General features: G+C 42.4%; 1 protein-coding gene across 4 annotated transcripts in view; it reads right to left on the minus strand.

The window, feature by feature from the left end:
* Positions 1-21,930, minus strand: part of ARHGAP40 (Rho GTPase activating protein 40) — a 447,044-nt gene that overhangs the window by 321,787 nt on the left and 103,327 nt on the right. Inside the window, exon 3 of one of the 4 annotated variants that reach the window (XM_078652146.1) lies at positions 14,053-14,090. The exons of 2 other annotated variants lie outside the window; for them this stretch is intronic. The gene's annotated coding sequence lies outside the window, so the exon portion shown is untranslated. Of the gene's footprint in view, positions 1-9,019; positions 9,105-14,052; positions 14,091-21,930 lie in introns of those variants that run through there. One more of the 4 variants, XM_078652149.1, reaches the window with a different exon arrangement.

Raw genomic sequence — 21,930 nt, forward strand, 5'->3', positions numbered from 1 at the left:
TTCACATAGTAAGCAATCCAAGTCTTAGCCAACTCATAAGATGTTGTATTAGAGATGGCTTATTCTTAAGATGTATATACAAGATGATTGGTGGATGCTTATCTGTGAGTAACTGAAAAGCAGTGCATAAGTGTTGAAATAAAAAGAAAAATGTGCTCTAGATAAGATTGGAGAGTGTACGCAATACTAACTTTATTCTGAAGTCGTACACTTCCAAGACTAAAAACAGAAGAGTGCAAAAAAGTCAGATGGTTCAAACAAATAACTTCTGACTGGGTTTACTGGTCGACATGTTTCTGCGGATATTTACAAGCCCAAATTGGTGCCTACCGCTTCTTCAGGACCCATTAACTTTGATGCTACTGCTCAAAAGTGAAAAAATCATATATGAACAACAATGTTAGAAATCACCTGTTCATTTCTGGTAGTCCTCCTTGATTTCAAGGGGAACGTGCATCACCTCACCTGGCAAGCAGCTCAGGACAATGGGGCACCGTTCTGTCCGTCGGTACTCCTAGCAGCCAACCGGACTGTTTGGGGAGGTGGTACTGTAAGCACACCACCATGATATGTGAATTACGTACTGACGTATGTCAACAAAGACCACAGACATAGTAATATCACCAATTAGCTTGTCAAATATGTGTCTGTCTATATAGGAAATGGGGGAGGGTAAGGCAGAGATTAGAACATGTTATGTCATTTCCTAGAACTCATAACAGAACAAACCAAAAGCCCACCAAAGAAAATACGAACAACTTACTACATGCAAATCACAGGAATAGTCTTTAAGATACTACTCAAAACTTGTAAGAACGTGAAGTTAGGCAGCGCTCCTCCACAATGTACAAAGCAATTAAAATCACTAAAGAAAAACCATACAGGCAACCCCATGATAAGGGGTGATCACTAAAGACACAGACACAATGGAGGATATTAATATTGAAACCATCCTAATAAACCAGTATAAACAGTAAAAGCCCTATTCATCACTAAGGATAGGCAAGTGTCCCAAAACATCGAGAGAAATGCCAAGCAAAAGTATGTCATAAATAGCAGAGAATGAAAAATGATTATTAGATAGGATAAGCAATGGATAGGCATATCTGATGAAAACTGCTTAAAAATTGAAGCGTCATCTAAAAGCGTGCCTGACAGTGGTTGTCCCGCAAGTAATGAAATATCTCAGGAAGGAAACAGTATCATCCGTGATGGAAGGGGGCAGTTGGTAAACACAATAGGGTTTGCCTATGTGTTTAATAATAAGCTATTTTTTGTTGTAAGTTGTGGCTTGGTATTGGCGCTGCAGAAACACTGCAAAATAAATGTGCTGTTTTTGTTCCTTTGCGAATAATGCCACCCCTGCTAGAAGGTTCTCGGGAGGAAGGACATTTACACCAATGCACGCGATCAAATAGAGCCAAGTATCAGTTTGGTGGTGTTACAGTTCAACACTGAACATCTTTTTAAATACTTATTTTTTAAGTGGCAATTACATTCGTTTATACATGTGGTGGTTTTAGTTAGGAAAATATTAATTTGGGGCAACTCTAAATTATCATAGAAGGTTGGGAATCACATTTATCTTGTTTTTGCTTAAAAAACTGTGTAATAAAAATTGTGCTTTCAGATCGGTTTGGGACCGTGGCAGTCACTATGCTATTTAAGTAAGAGAATTGTGTAAATGCTAATATTTATTCAATTGAAAGTTATTATACGTCACATGTCACATAAGCACATTGACATTCTGCGCACAATGTAACCTTCTTGGGCCCGATTCATAAAGGCAATCTTAGACAAAAGTCTAACTTTACAAATGTTGGTATTCAAGAGGGCATTTATGAGTCGCATCTTTACATCCGCAGTTGGGCCTGTATTTCCGACTTGGGCTGTATTCATCGTACCCGGGCCGTACTCTCCGGCTCAGGCCGGATGAAGTATAATCAATGGGCCGGAATGCAATTTTTACAAAAAGGAATTTTAGGAACCTGTGATAAGTCATAGAGGAGGTCATAAAATGATTTTGAGCAGGAAAAAGGGTGTGGCCGGACGCTAGATCATATCCCTGAAAAGTTTGCACCTGTGCATCATGGTACATGATACATGGTACATGCTGTCCACAATTTGCGCTCCCCTCAGTGTTGACTGTTGGCTGGCAGTCGCCACTGGGTAGTTCTAGTTAGGACTACGTTTCCATAGGACATGGATTTTTTTGGTTTGGGAAATCAGTAAACATGCTAGAGAATTCCGACAAGCCTTTGAAAACATGATTTATATAATTTCAACATTTTAACTTGCACATTGCATTTTATTTATAGGATGATTCAATTCATCCTCCTTCATTTGTTTCTGTGGCACTCTCAACACAGCTGGTATCTTGAAGAAGAACTCCTGACTCAACGCAACGTGTAAAATGAATACCAAGTGGGGGATGAGGCAGTATACCGAGGAGGTGAGGACATGCCTTGGGACTCTGAATGAGGCAAATGTTTGCAGTGTGTCTAGAACTTGCTCTACAGCAATATAATCAGATGGAGGGCTTCGGACAGGCCAGTGTGCTGTATCAGCAGCTATTGTTTGCCCTAAATTGAATGGGTTGAATAGGTTGTATGAAATGGGAGTCCGACCGCTCCTCCCACAAGGGGTGTAGTGTAGCTTCCGGTTAAACTGACAAGTGTCTATCGAGAGAGTTACTAGGCCTACCCTTCTACAAACAAGGCAGATTTATGAGCTGTGTGTTAATTTAGCAACATTTACCTCAGTTCTGCTTCTTTACATCTATCCTGATGAATGGTGGGTGTGATCTCCTACTTCCACTTGATTGTTACTCACTTGTAAACAGCAACAAACAGGTTTCTAAGAAGGTTCTTCTCTCGGTTAGTTGATCTAACATTTCTTTTGAGTTGAAACAGGTAGCAAAATTGTCCTGTATGATTATACTCATAAATTCAAATTCATAAATTCTAAGACTATTCGCTTAGCTTTGCTTTTACCTTTTTGGAGGACCTGGTGAAGTGCTAATATAATCCACCAGCCACCACACCTCCAATAATGCCCTCTGATCCATTCCAATGCTTTACTTGGGCTGGGACTCGAAAAAAGCATCGCACTCCGTTTCCCGCAAGGAAGGAAAGTACATGCTCTCATGTATGGTTGGACTACTTGATTCCAGTCTTCATCACCTAATAGTTTCATCATCAACTCACCCTCTCACTTACTCCCAACATTCCTGAAGGGCACTGACTTTAATTTTTAGGAGCAGCGTTTAGTAGTACCGAGGTACCACCTTTTATGCCTCTTTGTCTAGCCCATATCTTCCACCCAAGTTGCTCTTCTCACTTCAGCCACTCTTTAGCAATTTACAGAGGGAGATCCTCCCATTCATTTCACAGACAACATGTACTTCTACTTACAAGTAAAGGGGACAGCAGCAATATTATCAACATGCATCTTTGCCATTGGTTATTTGGTCGTAGTACTGAAAAATAGTTACTATTTGATATCATTTGGGAGAAATTACGCAAACAATGATGTGTGATTGCCTTATCACTACTTAATCAACAGTTAAGGGGGGGTTCCAGGCTCAAAACTGGACTTTACTTTATTAATTTTTTTAGGTATGGCAGGGGACAGCTACAGCTGTCTACCAGACCTCATGTCTTAGAAAACTGGAAAAAAGGAGTCTATAGAGAGAGGGCTTGGTAAACAGCGTTTACAACGCAACTTTTACAACGCAGTACCTTTACCACGCAACTTTTACAACGAAAGTCGTAACAACGACTTGCGCTGGGGGGCGCTCTAGGATAGGGAATAGTTAATTTACTATCCAAAACCTTCCCTACTATCCACGGGGACTGGAGTTGGAATAGTAAATTAAACTATTCACTATCCAGCACCCCCCAACGCAAGTCGTTGTAACGACTTGCGTTGTAAAAATTGCGTGGTAAAGGCAAGCGTTGTAAAAGCATGCGTGGTAATGACATACATGCGAGGGCTTTGGCTCTGCCTTGTGATTATTCTGCCTTATTGTGGCTGCCCAGCATATGAGCGGCTAGCAGTATTGTTAGTCTGACTAAAGAGTGCTTACATTTACACAGACAGTAGGAGCACAGCACCAAACTGCTGGAGACTGCAGCAGGGGAACAGCATGGACTGCAAGCGCCCTGCGGAACACAGACTGTAGGTGAACAGAGAGCTGGAGTACATCACAGGACAGCACTCAGTAATAGGAGCATAGACTGTTTGAGCGAGCACAGTACAGAATGCTGTGGCACTACAGAGTGCTGAAGCGCAGCAGATATTGCAGGAGTACAACTGAGATTACAGGAGCACTGTACAGATTATAGTGCACAGCCAAGGCAGCAGCAGCACAGTTGAGATTGCAGGAGCGAAGCCATGACTGCAAGACTAAGGCTCAATTAGAGACACCCTGAAGAGGCTGCTGGATGATTGGTGGTGGCAGAGGCAGCTGGAGCTCAGAGCAGACTGAAGATTGCAGAAAAGACAAAAGGGCCACAGCAAATACTGAAAGAGCATAGCTTATACTAGAAGCACACAAGGTGTTGCAGGAAGACAGCAGACTGCAGGAGCACAGATGGTAGAAGTGCAGCACTGACTGCAGGAGCACTCTAGACTGCAGGAGAACAGCAAAGACTGCAGGAGCATAGCAAGACTTCTGCAGCACACCACAGACTGCAGGAGCAGAGCACAGGCTGCAGGTAAAGAGAACATATGGAAAAAGCATATTAATGACTGTATTGGCACAGTAAAGTATGCAAGAGCATTGCAACGTATGCACACACTGCAAGAGCTGAGCATATACTGCAAGAGCTGAGCATACACTGCAGGAGCTGAGCACATACTGCAAGAGCACGGAAGAGATCTTAGAAGCATAGAAGAGATTGCAAGAGCACAGCTGTGACAGCTGGAGCACAGAGTTCTAGAACAGAGCAGAGATAGTAGCAGCAAAGCAGAGACAGCAGATGAATGAAATACACTGCACTAGCACAGCAGAGACTGCAGAAGCAAAGCATACATTGCTGGAACACTAGAGAGACAGCAGGGGCAAGCACAGCACAGACAGTGGAGGTGCAACAAACCCAGCAGCAGAGACTTTTAGAGCCCAATAGAAGCTTTAAGGAGACAACAAATACGTCGGCAGCACAACCGACTGTTAAAGCAAAACCTTCACAAACAAGATGGCAGAGGCAGAGTCTGCAGGAGCACAGATGAGACTGACGAGCACAGTAAAGACTGTAAGAGCACAGAGGAGACTGCAGGAGCACTGCAACGTATGAGCCCAGTAAAGACTGTAGGAGCACAACAAAGACTGTAGAAGCACAGTGAAAACTGCAGGAATACAGCAAAGAATGAGTCTAGCAAAGATTATAAGAGTACAGAGGAGACTGCAGGAGAACAGCAAATACTGTAGGAGAACAGAGGAGACTGCAGGAGCACAGCAAAGAATGAGCCCAGCAATGTCTGTAGGAGCACAGAGGAAACTGCAGGAGCACAGCAAAGAATGAGCCCAGCCAAGAGTGTAGGAGCACAGAGGAAACTGCAGGAGCACAGCAAAGAATGAGCCCAGCCAAGAGTGTAGGAGCACAGAGGAAACTGCAGGAGCACAGCAAAGAAAGAGCCCAGCAAAGAATGTAGAAGCACAGAGAAGACTGCAGGAACACAGCAAAGATTGAGCCCAGCAAAGAATGTAAGAGCACAGATGGGATTGCAGGAGCACAGCAAATACTGTAGGAGAACAGAGGAGACTGCAGGAGCACAGCAAAGAATGAGCCCAACAATGTCTGTAGGAACACAGAGACCGCAGGAGCACAGCAAATAATGAGCCTAGCAAAGATTGTAGGAGCACAGAGGAAACTGCAGGAGCACAGCAAAGAATGAGCCCAGCCAAGAGTGTAGGAGCACAGAGGAAACTGCAGGAGCACAGCAAAGAATGAGCCCAGCCAAGACTGTAGGAGCGCAGAGAAGACTGAGAAGCACCGCAAAGACTGTAGAAGCACAGAGAAGACTGTAGAAGCACAGCAAAGAATAAGCACAGCAAAGATTGTAAGAGCACAGAGGAGACTGCAGGAGCACAGCAAAGAATGAGCCCAGCAATGTCTGTAGGAACACAGAGACTGCCGGAGCATAGTAAAGAATGAGCCCAACAAAGATTGTAGGAGCACAGAGGAAACTGCAGGAGCAGAGAACAAAATGAGCCCAGCAAAGACTGTAGGAGCACAGAGGAAACTGCAGGAACACAGCAAAAAATTAGCCCAGCAAAGACTGTAGAAGCACAGAGAAGACTGCAGGAGCACAGCAAAGATTGAGCCCAGCAAAGATTGTAGGAGCACATCACAGGTGGCTGTAGCAACAGGCTGTTTCACCTCAGCAGACACTACATGAGCCCAGCAGAGACTGGAGGAGCACAGCCTGCATAAGAGAGAGAGAAGTGTGGCTCAATGATTAGAGCGGCAGACCCTGACACAGACGTCTGGCCCGGGACCAGGGTTCAATTCCCGCCTCGGCGGGTCTTGGGCTCAATTTCCCTGGACCTGATAATTCTCGCCTCTGTGCCTATTCTAATCATGGGTCCCACTCTGCAACTCTGGGCAATGGCTTGCTTAATCTCCACAACGCCCCCAAACAGCGCTGGGATGCCTGGCTTCACCTTGGGGGTGCCCAGGAGTTGACATTTCACAGGGAAAAGCCAGGAAGGGTTCCACAGCGGTATGAGTACAGCGCCAGGACGCCCCGTTGCTGGGGCAGCAGTGCACTTTACAAGTACAAACACAGCCTGCATAAGCATAGTTTAAACCTCAAAAGTATAACACAGACTGCAGGAGCATGGCAAAAACGACAAGAGCACGGCAGAGACTGTTTGATCACAGAAAAATCTATGGGATCACAGTAGATTTTGCAAGAGTACTGCAAAGATTGAGGGATTACAGCAAAGATTGATGGATTATAGCAGAGATTGTGGGATTTCTGCAGCATTACAGCGGAGATTGCAGAATCACACTTGAGATGGTGGGAACACATTAGTAACTACTGTATACTGCACAGGGTGCTGCAGCACAGCAGAGACTACAGGAGCACAGCAGAGACTACAGGAGCACAGCGCAAACATCTAGAGCACAGACTGTTGGAGCATGACACTGGAGAAGCACAGCGTAAACTATAAGATTACAGCATAGAGTGCGAGAGCACAACAAAGACTACAGGTGCAAAGCCTACACTAGAAATACAAGTTAACCTTCAGAAGCACAGCACAGGTAGCAGAGGCACAACACAGGCTGCAGGAGCACAGCACAAGCTCTAGAAGCAACTCAAGAGACTTTAGGATGAGCTCAACACAGAAGACTGTAGAAGGCTTCAGGAGCACAACCGTAGAGATCAAAAGGGTAAGAGTCAGATGACAGCAGAAAGTCAACAGCATCTCTTTGCAAGCACAGTATCCTTATCTCTCAGTTTCTCGTATTTACCACCTAAACATGTCCTTTGCACAATTGTCAACTTTTTTCTCTTCCCCATACATTCCCTTTTTCTTACATAAACCTCTCTGTCTTATCGTTCATGACTGTTTGAGATCTGGCTTGCGACAACTCTAGCTGTCTGCCAGTGCTCATCTCATACCAGAAAAACAAACAAAGCCAAAAGTTCCAGCTTATAAATGAAAATGCCCAGATGTTTCCAACCACATAATCACTCAACTATCTGTCCTTGTAATCAATAAGGCATCACCTGTTAATTCAGTTTCCCATACTCTTACTCAATCACATATTCATCCACCCATTGACTTATTGTTGCAGTCAGCCATACCATACACACACATTCCACAAAAAATTAAGAAGCGGGATTGGTTACAAGCTACACCTATTGGCTTTGTCAATGATTCTTTCTTATACTTCTTGAAAAGAGAGGAATATATCATTTGCTCTAGACCTAGAGCACTTGTATTGGGATGGAGTGCACAATGGAGCAAACTATGTAGCATGAATTTTCTAAATTCCAATCAGCGATCCACTTGGTGCTGTTGGTGGTACCAAGGTGTAAGGATAGGCTTAAAATGTAAGCCGTTATTGAGGGTGACACTGATGACTATATACAGGGCCACTGAAATAATGCGGCACGAGAGCGCCAAATTATGCAGTAGGGTTGACTGAATTTTGCGGTAAGGAAAGGCAAATTATGCGACATAGTGCTGCACATTTCTGACAGTATTACTTCATTATTTTTTTACATTTTCCTACATAGTAACACTGGGTACAGATTTCAACTCACTAGTACCAGTTTAACATCCAAATACAGAAATAAGCAACTAAAAGATGACCAGTTAGCCTTTCCAGAGGGCTTTCAAATGCATGCGAACATTTTGCAACATTTTATTTGTAACTTTTGATCAGTTTGAGCTAGAAAAAACATTGTTTCTGGTAAAATCTGCAGAGTGTGCAGCAGATGATGGATTACGAGGAAAATGCGGCAAACCCATAATTATGCAAAAAAAAGCTGAGCAATCGCATAATTCCAGTGGCCCTGACTGAATGTGTTTTCAGCAAGTTCCACTGTATACCTATATACTACTAAAGGCCTAAAGGTAAGGACTGAGGCCAAACAAATTGCCTAGTGTGAGAAACGGGGGACTGAAAGGACTCAAATGCAAACTATAAATCTGCATCACTTTACTTTAAAATTAGGCAGGGCCTGCTCTGGTATACATACTTTCACGCAACCAAAACTTTTTAGCACTCAAAAAATTGCCTTTACCAATTTAAACATACTCTCACAGCACAAGTCCCCAATTTTGGAAGAAAGAAGAATGTGTCACTAGAAGAACCATCAACTCAAATGGTTCATGGCTCTCTAACCTCCAAACGAACACAGCTGTTGGATAGTATTGTCTTCACCAGCTGCAGCACAGTCAAGAGTCCCTGCTACACGTGTATCCCCCTGTGTACTCCAGTCACTTCCATACAGATGTGGTTTTGACATCCGCCTCAACGTCGACATTGTTCGAGCTTACCTTGTCCAAGGGAACCAGTTCCTTCCCTTGTGTGTTTATTTATACACCGTATCTCGCCTGCCACCAAAGGATGTCCTTTCAAGGACATTTCATCAGTAGCTGGAGAAAAGAAACCCGTCCCCGAAGTCGCTTTTTGTTTCTAATCAGTTTTCAAAAGATAAAAGTTCACATGCAAACCGCAGCTGCGTTATTTGGCTTCTCCTAGGCACTCAAACTTTAAAACATCAGAAGCTGTACAAACTTGGGGTGATTGACAAAGCCACCATATTTTACAAGTGGGAGCCAGCACAAGAGTTAAAACAGGCAGCATTTATTTGTTTTTAAATCGAATATATTGCATATGCATGCCACTGACTGTGATACAACATTAAAAGTCTCAGGCTTATGGCCTCAGTCCACACATGTATGATGTGGTTTATTCAGGTAGATTAGTATGTACAGGACTTCATATGTATTTGCAACATGCATTATTTCTCTGATGAAGGGTCACCCTTTATTGTTTGTGACATGTTTACTGATGTTTATGTCACCAATAACAGTAATCAGCAACATTTTCATAAGGAAAAATAGTTTACGTGCTAAACAATGAGCAAGAAGCCATTGCACCATCCTAAACTCTTTGCTGTCCATTAGGACCGGTCTCATTGTACCATCTCTAAGGCCTTGTGACGTGCTGGCTGACCTCTGGTTCGTCCCCAACAGGTTTTGATAACATGACCTCTTTCTTCTCAACCATTGGAGCTTTCAATCTTTGGAAATCTTGGGAGTTGTACTGAGCCTCACCGGCTGCTCCAGCGGGGTGCGACTTCAGGTATCGACAGCTCCGTAAGCACAACCCAGGTGCGTTCACTTGGGCTGCTGTGCCCATAGCTGAGATCAGACACTCTTTACTCTAGTTCTGGTTGGTCTCTGCCTTTTAGTGCTTGATTCTTTGCCATTATTGACTTCAGATCGCAGCGCTTTTTTGCACTTTGCTTTTGCTGTTTGATGCGTGTTCTGCACCTGGTTATCACTGCCTTTAGCGTTATTGTACTGTATAACTGATGGCTCTGTGGTATGGTGTGGCATTGCAATTCTTATCTCTTCGTATTAGCAACTTTCTGACCTACGATAAATTAAAGGGATGTATGACGGTACGACGCGTACCGTCACAACGCGTTCCTTTACAACGCTTCCCTTACAACGCAAGTCGTTACAACGACTAGCGTTGGGGGCGCGGATTTAGAATAGTATAATTTACTATTCTAACACCAGTCCCCGTGGACACTAGGGAAGGTGTTGGAATAGTAAATATACTATTCTTAATCCTGTAGCGCCCTCCAGCGCAAGTCGTGGTTACGACTTGCGTTGTAACGGACGCGTTCTAAAAGCCACGCGGAGTAAAATCCGCGTGGTAAAGGATGTTTCCCAAATTAAAGATTCTGTGGGGCCTTCACTGTCTTCAAAGGTCTTGTACTGGCTGGAGTTGCATTTTGATTCCACATACGCCAACAGTCGGTTCTTCACTTCGAGTGAGGTGCCAGTGATATGCACTAGCAGCTTCATGGACATCGGCAAACTCTCTGGGAGAGCCCTCTCGACTCTGGGCTGCAGGGTTTACATATCCAGTATGTCGTCACTAGACTACAGATTCTGATTTTTTTTCAATTGTTTTAAAAGTATACTCTTAACATGCACTGTTTACATCAAGATATTGCAGTACTGTTGGGTGGGCCAGTATGGCTAGACTACAGAGTCCTTAGGGGTCCCGCACTCTATAATACACAACACACTACATAGACCAAAGGCATATTGTACAACTATCCATATGTTTCTAAATAAAGGGATTTCATGTTTGCTTGGAACACCCCAAACATCATATTTAAAGGGTGGCTATTGTGAAATCTGTTATTTTTTATTGCTTTATATAGCTTGAACCACGGCCACTGGTCATTGCAGTACTACACAGTTTAGCAATGGAACAGAAGTGACATAGCGGCAAGGTAAAAAGCAAGCAACATTTTAGTAACTTACACAATAGCAACTACTAACTTCAAAGTAGAAACACAGTTCAGCAAGTACTGGCTTATCCAGGCTGTGTTCAATATATGCAAAGTGCTCGGTTTCATGCATTTTGGTGCAAGTAACTGTGTGGCATTGACTGCTGGGAGAGGTTATTCTGGGCACGATGACTCCCAAAAGGACATATCTGTGCTGCACAAGATGCCTGTGGGAAGCTCTGCTAACATGTGGTGTTGTATGTCCTGTATGTGATGATGTAATTGATGAAAGATCGGTTAGACATGTTGTCCTGTGGTTATTCCCAGGGCCATGATATTTTACTTTGGTAGGTTATCCAAATTACGATGGCGACCAGATCGTCCTACACGGAGTTGCCTAGACAGTATTCTCCTCAAGCCAGACCATCCCACACAAGGCATAAAGTGCATTACAGCACATGCTTTGGTTCCAGGACAATATTATTGTGGGCCTCATTGTATTTCTGAGCACCAAATGGTAACTTGACCCCTGTACACTATTGATTCATGTTTAAGGTAATTTCCCACCATGGCTTAATCACCTGCGTGTATTTGATCAATTTTCAATCAAATGAGCAAAGAGGAGTGGAAACATTTGAATTGCAAACCTGTTGGGGATAGAGCTTCATAGAACTACCAAGAGGACACTTGCAGGGCATTAGGTAATGCCAAAACAACGTGGGCTATGTAGCGATCAGAAACAATACGTAGGATCCATTTCACAAGTAGGAAGATGTGAAAATGAATGAGCCAGTCTAGAATATTACCTTAAGACTGGCTGGTAACGCATTCAGAATGATATTAGTCAGCCATGGAACGTGTTCACATTTAGAGATGGATCACTGAACATTAAAATGTTAGCACAATCAGACCCTATATGGTGAGGATATGCTCAGGAAGATTTAGCATACAATTTGGTATAAGCATTGACAAACCAATAAGCTTGGCTTTTAGAAAGTACAGGCAATCAGAAGGGCAAAACATACATGGACACATGAAGACCAAGCATGAAAATTTCTGCGAGTATGCATATAGACGGGTCAGCACACATAAAATGTATCGATGTAAAAGGCAAAACAGTTACCTTAATACACTGCAATACATGAGATGCACATACTGAACCAGTCAACTCACATACAGGCACACGTGCACACGTGCACAGCTGCTATTCGTGCCAAAATGATGTGCACAGCGTCTTCAGCCAGTCAAGGGAATTCTGTCCCTTTGGCGAGCTGGGATTTTTAGACTCACCCTGATATGGGTAGCATAAAACCTATAATTCCCAGTAACACGCTGAGTAAAAAAAAACACAAGTCACTGAAGGTGTTAGACCTGAAACAGGCCGAATGGCCAAAATGTATATGTGGACATGGACACAAGTAAGGTTTGACGGGAAGCGAAGAGAGGTATATTTACTGTTGATACTAGTCTATTAACTACAATCCACCACTACTGTTGATCATACTCAAATGATTAGTATACAATCTACGGATTGATTAAAAAATGATTGAGACTGGGCACGAAGGTATACAAACTCCGACAGTGTTGTGAGACCATGCTAATAGTAGTACAGTGCTACACAAATTTCTATAACATTAACGGGATGTAGACTTTTAATACGTATTTGTTTTGTTTCGCTTCACTTCCTAGAAAGGATTTAATGCTTTCTATGTTGGCATTTTGCTAACATTTTGTTTGAACAGTTCCACAAGGTCCAAGTTTCAAACTATAACATTCCGTTTCGGATTTATGATGTTGATAATTAGCTCTATTTTTCCAAGAATTACATGTATTTTGACTTTCTGCCAAGAAAAATAACTTGCTGAACTCATTCCTTACAAACTTTTCTCTCTACTACATTATCAACTTTTTTAGCCCGAATTTTGATTTCCAAGCAGACAAAGGGTCATTTGGAATACATCTTTTAATGGGATATGAAGTGTCGGCATGTCACAAAAAATGACTGAGTCAAAGTAGATAACACAGGTTTCTTTCTAACAGTACAATAAATGTAAACCAGCAGAGATTCAAAAATACTGTGGTGGAAGTATCCATGTCCATTCTTTCCGGATAGCACCCTCAAAGTTCTCGTACACACTTGCGAGACCAACAATTTCACAACCTGCAGCCATTAATAGGTTATATAGAACGTTGAATCTGTGAGTTCTTGGCCTTTTTCTTGAAGGCTCAACTTGGCTAGAAATGCTGGGAGGAAGGTGAAAATGTTCCCATTGGTGTTGGTTATACACCTACACATGGTTCAGCCTTGCCTGATACCCCTGCAACAGTCAGGATTTGTTAAAGTCAATCAGGCGCTGGACATCTCGTCTTGCGGTGGCTCTGATGGCGGCGGTAGAGAGAATGAGACAGCCAATGGTTCTTCTCTGGCTTGATGCCCAGAAGGCCTTCGACAGGGTAGACTGGCTATACATTACTATAGTCATGGGCACAACACCCTTGGGACCAAAATTGGAAAATGTAATCCTAGCTAACTATAAAAAGCATTGGCAAACCCAATAGGTCTCTCCTATGCAAGAGCTATTGCTTTACAAATGTGTTTTAGCCATGTTGTATACCAGCGTGGCTGCTGTTCACAATGGCAGAAAGTTAGTGGCATAGAGGATAATGGAGTAGAGTGTTGTGGCATGAAGTGTTGTGGAGTGGAGTGTCATAGAGTGGAGAATGCCTGGTGTGGTAGTGCACTGCCATTACAGACAGAACAATTTCAATTGAAATTTCCATTACATTCGCATAGACTTAAAAGTATATAGTGCACAAACAATGTGAAGCATTTTAATTTTATGGAATTATGTTTTAACCACACTTCAGCATTACAAACAAATGTGCTTCATATGTGCTTTCCTAATACTGGTATATTTATTTTCTGGCATTTACATTTTGTCGTGAGCATGAAAAAAAGAACATCCTGCAACCTTTCCTTTCAACCCCAAGCAAGATTGATACATACATCCTCTCACTTTGCACTCAGAGAAACAAAAATAAACACAAACCTACCTTAGAAGACCGATCTTAACATTTGACCTCTGTATGCACTGCAAATGTGACACGATAAAAACAAAATATAAAGGCCTGTTTATTGCTCTTTCACTTTTGAAAGCCAGCATGGTTATTGTGGTGGTAATTCAGCATCCCCCACTCCCCAACTTCCAGCGCCTACATTATGGACATGAAATGTAGAAAGAGGATTGTTTGTTATGCTATTAGTAAAGGGCATGGTACAGTGAGACAACTGAAAAAACATTTACTCTTGTGGAGTGCTTCACGAAAAAGAAAAAAAGCGAGCTCTTGAAGAAGAATACATTGAACTAGTCTGATAGTGGTAAACAGTCTATGCTCCATGAGATGGACAAAGACTTGCTGCACAGTCAAAAACAAATAAAGCCAGCAAATAGAAAGCAAGCAAATGTGAGTTACAAAACACAAAGCCAATGGTAAGCAATTGGCAGAATGCATTCCTAGGGAAGCTTTCAGCATGTCCCTAAAATGTATTTGCAACCAGACAGCTGTGCAGTGTGATAGGCAATTGCCTATAAAACTGTCCACTAAACTCAAGCTAAGTGGAGAGCTCTCAACATCTAGACCCATCAGTACAGGAACGAGATATGGCTGCCATTTGTCACCTCTGATTTTTGCAGTATCAATTTTAACCCCCAATTCACGGAATTCAAAATAACCCACTTCTAAAAAAGCGAGTTTACACAACCATGAATTCAAATATGCACTTCATGCAGAGGATGCCTATGCTTCCTAACTCATCCAGAAGCCTCTGTTCCAGCCTTAAAAGATTAATCCTCTCTTTTTTACTTCCGTCTCTGGTTTTAAAATCATACAAAATCAGTTGGTATGGCAGTGACAGGGGGCCAGCGGGTGGCCCATAAGGCCGCATGGGCTACTGAGTTTGCGTGGATGCCGGGTCGTATATGCAACCTGGGTGTTAAACCTGATGAGTAAGTCATCTCAATTATGTCAAAACAACATCCCACCGCTTTCCCAAACTTTGTATAATGACCTGTATTGCCTGGTGAAGCTACAGATTTCATGGGTTGAGAGGGTAACATGCATAAAAATGAATTTCCTTCTTCACTGTTATATGCGGCACAGACACTTCCATTACGATTTCCCACACAGGTCCTAGCCCAAATTTGGAAGAGGCTAAGATCTTTTGTTTTGAAGGAACAAGCACTAACCCCCAGATTCATCAATGTCCCGATTTGCGAGTCCTTAATAGCGATTATTAAGGAATCGCTATTAAAGACTCGCAAAACGGGATTCATGTAGAAATTGCACAATTAAATGCGATTTCTACTGCTTCCTTATTTGCGATTCGCTAATTGCTAATCGCAAATAAGGAAGCGATTTCAAGGGTGCCAGGATGTCCAAAGGACACCCTGTAGCACCCCTGAAATGCAAATGTACACAGGTGTTGTGCACACACATGTCCAAAGGACATGTGTGTGTGTAACATACAACTTAGAAAAATGCACAAAAGTGCATTTTTCCAAGTTTTCGCTATTTACCACGAAGTCAGACTTCGCGATAAATAGCAGCCCCAGATTGCGAAATCGCAATTTTTAAATGGTTGATGAATTGCATTTAAGGAATCTCTAATTGAGATTCCTTAAATATAATTATTCGCAAATTTGCGATTTATACAAATGCGATTTTTGCATTTGGGATGATGAATCCCAAATTCAAAAATAGCGCTCGCAAAGGGCCAGATTCTCAGAATCTGGCCCTTTGCGAGCCGATTTTCCTTTGCTGAATCTGGCTGTAAGAGTCTAAAAGGCGACAATGCTGAGTAGCAAGGATTGGGGCAATTTATCTTATTATTATTAGTATTTACATTCAAGTGGCCCAGGTCTGACTTGCAGCCAATAGGAATCACAATCGCGTGGTAAGGGATGGGTCTTGGTGGAGCATAACTTCCATCCGATCCCAATGCAATACCTACTCTCTTTTGCAGGTCTTACTGGCACTCTTGGAATACTGGTAACAGCTCACAAAGAGGGCAGGATCCACGTTGTTCCCCTCCCCAACATCCCAAACCAGACTCCTTCTGTGGCATTATTGACCCAAGCTTTACAAATTGGAAAAATGATGACCCTCCACTTTTGGAAGATCTTTTCTCTGATGGGACCCTAGACTCTCAAGAAGTAATCCGATAGAAGTGGGTTTGGAGCAGGGGAATGGTTTTAGGCTTGCACAACTCCTACTTAGGACGAGATGCCAAGAGATATTTGAAATGACTAGGAGGGAGAAAACTTCACCCAATCAAAAAAAATGTTCTATGACAAACAGACCTGGAAATGGATAATATAGCTCCAGCAGCATATAGCTGAACTGCACTCTAAATCCAGGCACATTTATACTTCTCAATAGGACAGTGGTTCCCAAACTGTGCGCTTCGGCAACCTGGTGCGCCACCAAAACCAGCCAAGGGCGCCGGGGTAGCAGATGCTGATCAATTCATAATCTATTCTGAATTGCACCAGCCTTTGGAATGCAGGCTGGGTGCTCGGTGCCTGGTGACCACTAGGTAGTGCACTTGCTGCCTCGTAGCATAATAATGTATCATTAGTGTAGAAACACTGGGTAGCAGACGTGTTCCTCATTGAAAGCGTGATCAATACCCGCGCGAGGACAGCAGGACAGGAAACGGTTTGGTATTTGGGTATTTATTAGGAGCACACGCCACTGGAATTGCCATCTCGTCTCAGAGGACATTCCCAAGTCGATGGCACAAGGACATTAAGAATCACTGTATTTTCAACGAAGAATCGTGGTCCACAGTGTCCAATACCCACAGTGATGAATATTCTCATTTACTTATGTTAATGTTAATTTTTCCCAGTATTTATGAAGGACAAACGATTGGGGCTGAATAGCCCCCACGTTACAATGTGATACCATCACTGTTTAACTTTGTTAGCACTAAATGTGATTCAATTTCAAACTGGTCGCTCCTTCAGGACTACAGTAGAAGCGTCTTCATTTCCTTACAGCACTGCCGTATATTTGCCCATTATTGACAACACTGAGGAACACAGCGGATCTTTTTCATTAAAGAGAGGAAGGGAGGTTTTGTCTAAAATATATCTTATCACATCAAGATTAACCCGGAAGCGGCTGGAGGGCTGCCTCGTAACAAGAGGTCCAGTACTTTTTCAGAATAACAGTTTTCACCAGTATGCTTGTACGTATTTGCTGGTGGCTTTTTCTGGTGCTGGGAGTCACATACCTGGCTTTGTCCACACTATCCGTCCTGGCTTTTTACACTGCCTTTTAGTTGAGGCATTTTAAGTACTTTAATGGGTGTTCGAATGCCTTCACTGAAGCCTACTCCCATTACAAATGTGCTAGTTTTAAGTGCAATATTTGATGTATGTGGCATTATAGTGAAAGACTTGCAGAAATGAAGCATACAAATGACTGACCTGAAGCAACGGAATCCTGTGGCTCAGAGGCATTGTGAAATTGTTTCATCTTCATACTGTGGCTATTGCTGCTGTTTTGTTGCTAATTGCAGTGGTTTGTATATAGGCAGACAGTATTTAACAGCACTAACTTTCTTAATTTGAGGTATAGCACCAGCAGTACTCTGAATGCCTTGGCATTCTTTTGTTTGGCTTTATTACATGAATCCATGGCGACAAAAATAGGCTTTGTCTTGCTTGATAAATATATTTACTGGAATTGAAGTGGACACATGGATGCCTTCTGAGTGGACTTCGTGTCCAAATGAACCTCAGTGGCAGGCTACTGACCTGTCATAATGTGAAAGGAAAATCACAAAGCGAACAAGCCATTTCAATCCCTCATTGAATTCTGAGTAGATCACTAACAGATGTACGCCCAGTGGTTCACAAACTGTGCGCCGCAGTACCCCAGTTTACCTGGATTCGGCTGGATGTGTCCAGCTTCAGTTTGATCGCAAATGAACATCAAACAGATGCATTCACTGCATGACCTGAGGGTGCACAAATATTGCGAAAAGAGAGAGCAGACATTTCTTTGCATTGCAAGCACTATTCTCCCTACCTTCATCCCAATTATTTTCAGGGATTAAAACGGATGCACTACAGAGGTCGGGATTACTAACACTTACACACACAAACACAAAAGAAAATGTTCTAATAGGGAGCCGCGTCCAATGGTCAATTGGTCAAGGGAGCCCTAGGTCAAAAAAGTTTGGGAACCACTGCAATAGGAAGAAGACCAAGGAATGGAGAAATCAGAGGATGCCTGGGGCAAAATGTCACTCATCAATTTCTGTGCAGCATAAAGAAAATGGATAAGAACTACAACATTTTTTGATATGCCGTGCTCATGTAGCCATGTTCAAGTATACTGGTCTTATTAAAAAATATAACAGTGATCTTACTGCCCATGTTGCCTCTCATCGAGATGCTAGGATACCTTGGGGAGGACAGTATTTACTCTCTGCCAACCCCCACTTGGCAAAATGATATCATCTTCTGGTGGCTAGGCTTGTCTTTGCTCAAGTTTGGAAGCAGCAAATCGTTTCTCCAATCCATGTATAACATGATAAGATCTGGAAAATGTATGCTATGGAGAAATTGAAGACTATATTCTATCATCAAGTCTGTAAATCTGATAAACTATAGCAGCCATTTCAGGTAAACATGAAGCGAGATTACACTTCCAAAAGGGCCTTGGGAGTGCTAACCATGTCTGAAACGTTCCGAAACTCACAGCTATGTGCGATGACGTCTTCATCTCGTTCATTTTAGGTTGAGGAAAGGTGAGCAATCTTTGACTTGCTTGTGATTCATTTGGGCCTTGGATAGCTGGTGTTTTAAATACATGTTCAATTGTCAGTTCCGCCTAACATTCTGTATGCATGAAATAACAGTCCACGGGAGTGAAGGAGGAGTCTAATGTATTCCATTTATTACATATATGAGTGACAAGAGCACATTATTGATGAGTAATGCAGGTTGGAAAGAAGACATTAGGAAGAATAGATAACACCCCTAGCTCCTCTGGAATGAAAAACTTTCAGATAATTTGATGCCGGTTATGTTAGTTTCATGATTCGATTAAAGAAAAGCAGCATTTTAGCAAAGTACATTGTGGTGATCTACTTTACCACATGATACTGAAGACAGTCAACGCTTCGCAATGAGGCTCACGAGGTACACACTACTAGTAAGAGCCTCTCAGAAGGAACAAAAACAAACAGGGATTGCAAAGCCGTGCACAAATGCTCAGTACGGAAAATGATCCCACAAATCTTCAATTTTTCAAAGATCTGATCATAGAGTACATCACAGATGCGAAGATCACCAGAAAGATCCTGGTAGGAATGACTGCAACAGTGGTGTCAGTTCACAAAACTCGGAGACCTAGCATCGGTGACATAGCATGTCCATTACTCTCCTGATTACAAATGATAAGACATCTCAACCTCTTAACTAGATGATCACCCAATGTAGGTCTTTTTTCAAACAATGCTTTCTGAGGGATAAGAAATCCAGCACAATCTAAATTGCATAGTTCATTGTGAAAGTACATTGTCACTGCCGATTGACAGCTCCCAGGCTTAGCAAATAACAGAGACAGCAACTACTACCCTCTTACTTATGTCAAGTCACTGTACGTAGAGTCAGTGTTCCCACCCACCGAATTGTCCATTTGCCATTCATACACTTACCAGAATATCTAATCTTCACAATATGTTACTGATTGATTGAATAGTGTCCATTGGCAAGGCCAACAAAACTAGTATTGGCTGCTGACCTCTTCCTCATTCAGTGCATTGAGTGCCACAATAGTGCTTTAAAAGCAACCTCAGTCATTTGTAGTGCTACAAAGCACCAACACATTGGCGTCCGGCGCTATTTTAGACCAAGTTATTATTTTTTCTTCTTTTTGAAATTTTCATGCATTCAACTGCCTTTTTATAAATAAATAAATGTTAAAAAAAAGGGAGTACTTCGCTGCACTATGAAATTGAGGTAAACAAATAAGTAACATGTCCTTCGGATTTCACAATTATACAGTATCTGGAAAAATTCTTACTGGTCATGCGTCATGCTTTGGGTACCTGCGTCTATCCAGTTTCGTTTGCATGGAACAGGCCGTCCTGTCCAGAAGGAGCTCCTACTTTGCCTGTAGTTTGACCCACAGTGAAGTGATTTTTTTGGGAGTGCCTAAAGAACATAGTGTATTTGAGGTGTTCCCAAAACAAGATGAGAAGAACAAGTAATAACTGTTGTGGTGGCTGATGGAATGCTTTGTATGTCAATACACGGAGCGCGCAGTCTGCGTCAACCCACACAAAAGCCCAACTGACTTCCCTTGCAAATAACTGTGTGTGCATGCACTGCCGTCCTACTAGTCTCTGCTCATTTCAGCTTTTAACGGGATGTTAACAATAGTGTTCCCAATATAAACACACTTTACTCAGTTATCAAAAACAAATTCAAGAACAGAGGAAGAGAGTATGGGAAAGGGAAATCCGTGCAACTATATGTGGAATTCTAGATATTTAGGGAGGGTACATACTAGGAAGTAAATGTGATACATGAGGATTCTGTGTATTTTTTCTTTACACCAAAGCATTCTGGATTAGTTGGAGTAATGGCATTGTTGGTGTTTCTTGGTGGCAGATGTCTTCTGCAAATGCTGAAGTTGAAAACTTTGTGCCATGCTCTGTAGACACGCATTTAATTTCTTCCTTCCACCTGGCCCATGTTAGTGCGTTTCCGCAATTTGTGATGTGATTCTTGCGAGTGAAAAAAGCTGCGAAGGACTGAGCGGTCAAGCAACATTCTGCTGAACCTGTGACTGGAAGGTACAACAGGGTTGTTCCTACATGTTCCACTCCCTATGATATGTTGTTCACAAATCTGCATGCTTTGGATAGCCCAGCAGTGGCAGCAGACTAGATGCAGGCTCCTTGTGAAATTCATCCGAACAGGAGAACAGTGAGTCATGGGGAAGTAGTGCTATAGAGGTCAAGAGACAGAGCTAGAGATTGAGGTCGAGAGAGTCTGAGAGAGAGAGAGAGAGAGAGAGAGAGAGAGAGAGAGAGAGAGAGAAAAAAAAGAGATTGCCTGTCTGTGTGAGTGTGCTCAGAATAACTGAGGAGGGTAGTTCCAGTGAGAGGAGCGTGCAGGTGTGCTGCACTTCACAGTCACTGTAATCTTTGGCTGTAAGAGCTACTGCATCTTTTATGTATGGGTTCTCCTGTTGTGAGCTCATTTCTAGGCAGTGTGTAGGTTGTTGTTGAGTCTATACATTATGCAGGGTCTATGGGAGGTTCTAATACTCCCCAATCTCATGACCAACCACTGTGTCTATGTTTGATTTCTTTGTTCGGAAAGTGTGTCTACTTGTTAGGGTGAGCCTGTTCTAAAATTTCACCCAATCTGTGCAGCTAGATAAATCATGTACATGGTTAAAAACACAAAGGGAAGAATAAAAGTCTGCAGTAGACCTAAGCGTGTCTCATATATGGTCTCAAATATGTTGGACTCAATAGTCAAAATCAGAAGGGTGTGAAGAACGAAAAGAAAAGGTATCTTGAGTGCTAGAGTCTGTGCTACCTTTTTTCAGCCCCAAGAACCTTGATGTTATGTCCATAGCACTGGATGGTGGTCTTTTGAAGGTTACTAAATGTGGTAAGGTTCTAGGGTCCAGACATACCTTAACGTGCATTTTTTTTTTTTTGTTTACTTCATTTCTCCCAACTGAGATATCACCTCAGAAATCGCATCTATTCGGTTAGTTAACAAATCTAGCACAGGGGAAGTCAAATAAGGACACCACTGATAATATAATTACAGTTAAACACACATTTTCTGAGATTTGTTCCCAAATACAATGGATTCCGAGGGCAAAAACAGG

The sequence above is a fragment of the Lissotriton helveticus genome, chromosome 7 (assembly GCF_964261635.1).
Source record: "Lissotriton helveticus chromosome 7, aLisHel1.1, whole genome shotgun sequence".
NCBI classification, from domain to species: domain Eukaryota; kingdom Metazoa; phylum Chordata; class Amphibia; order Caudata; family Salamandridae; genus Lissotriton; species Lissotriton helveticus.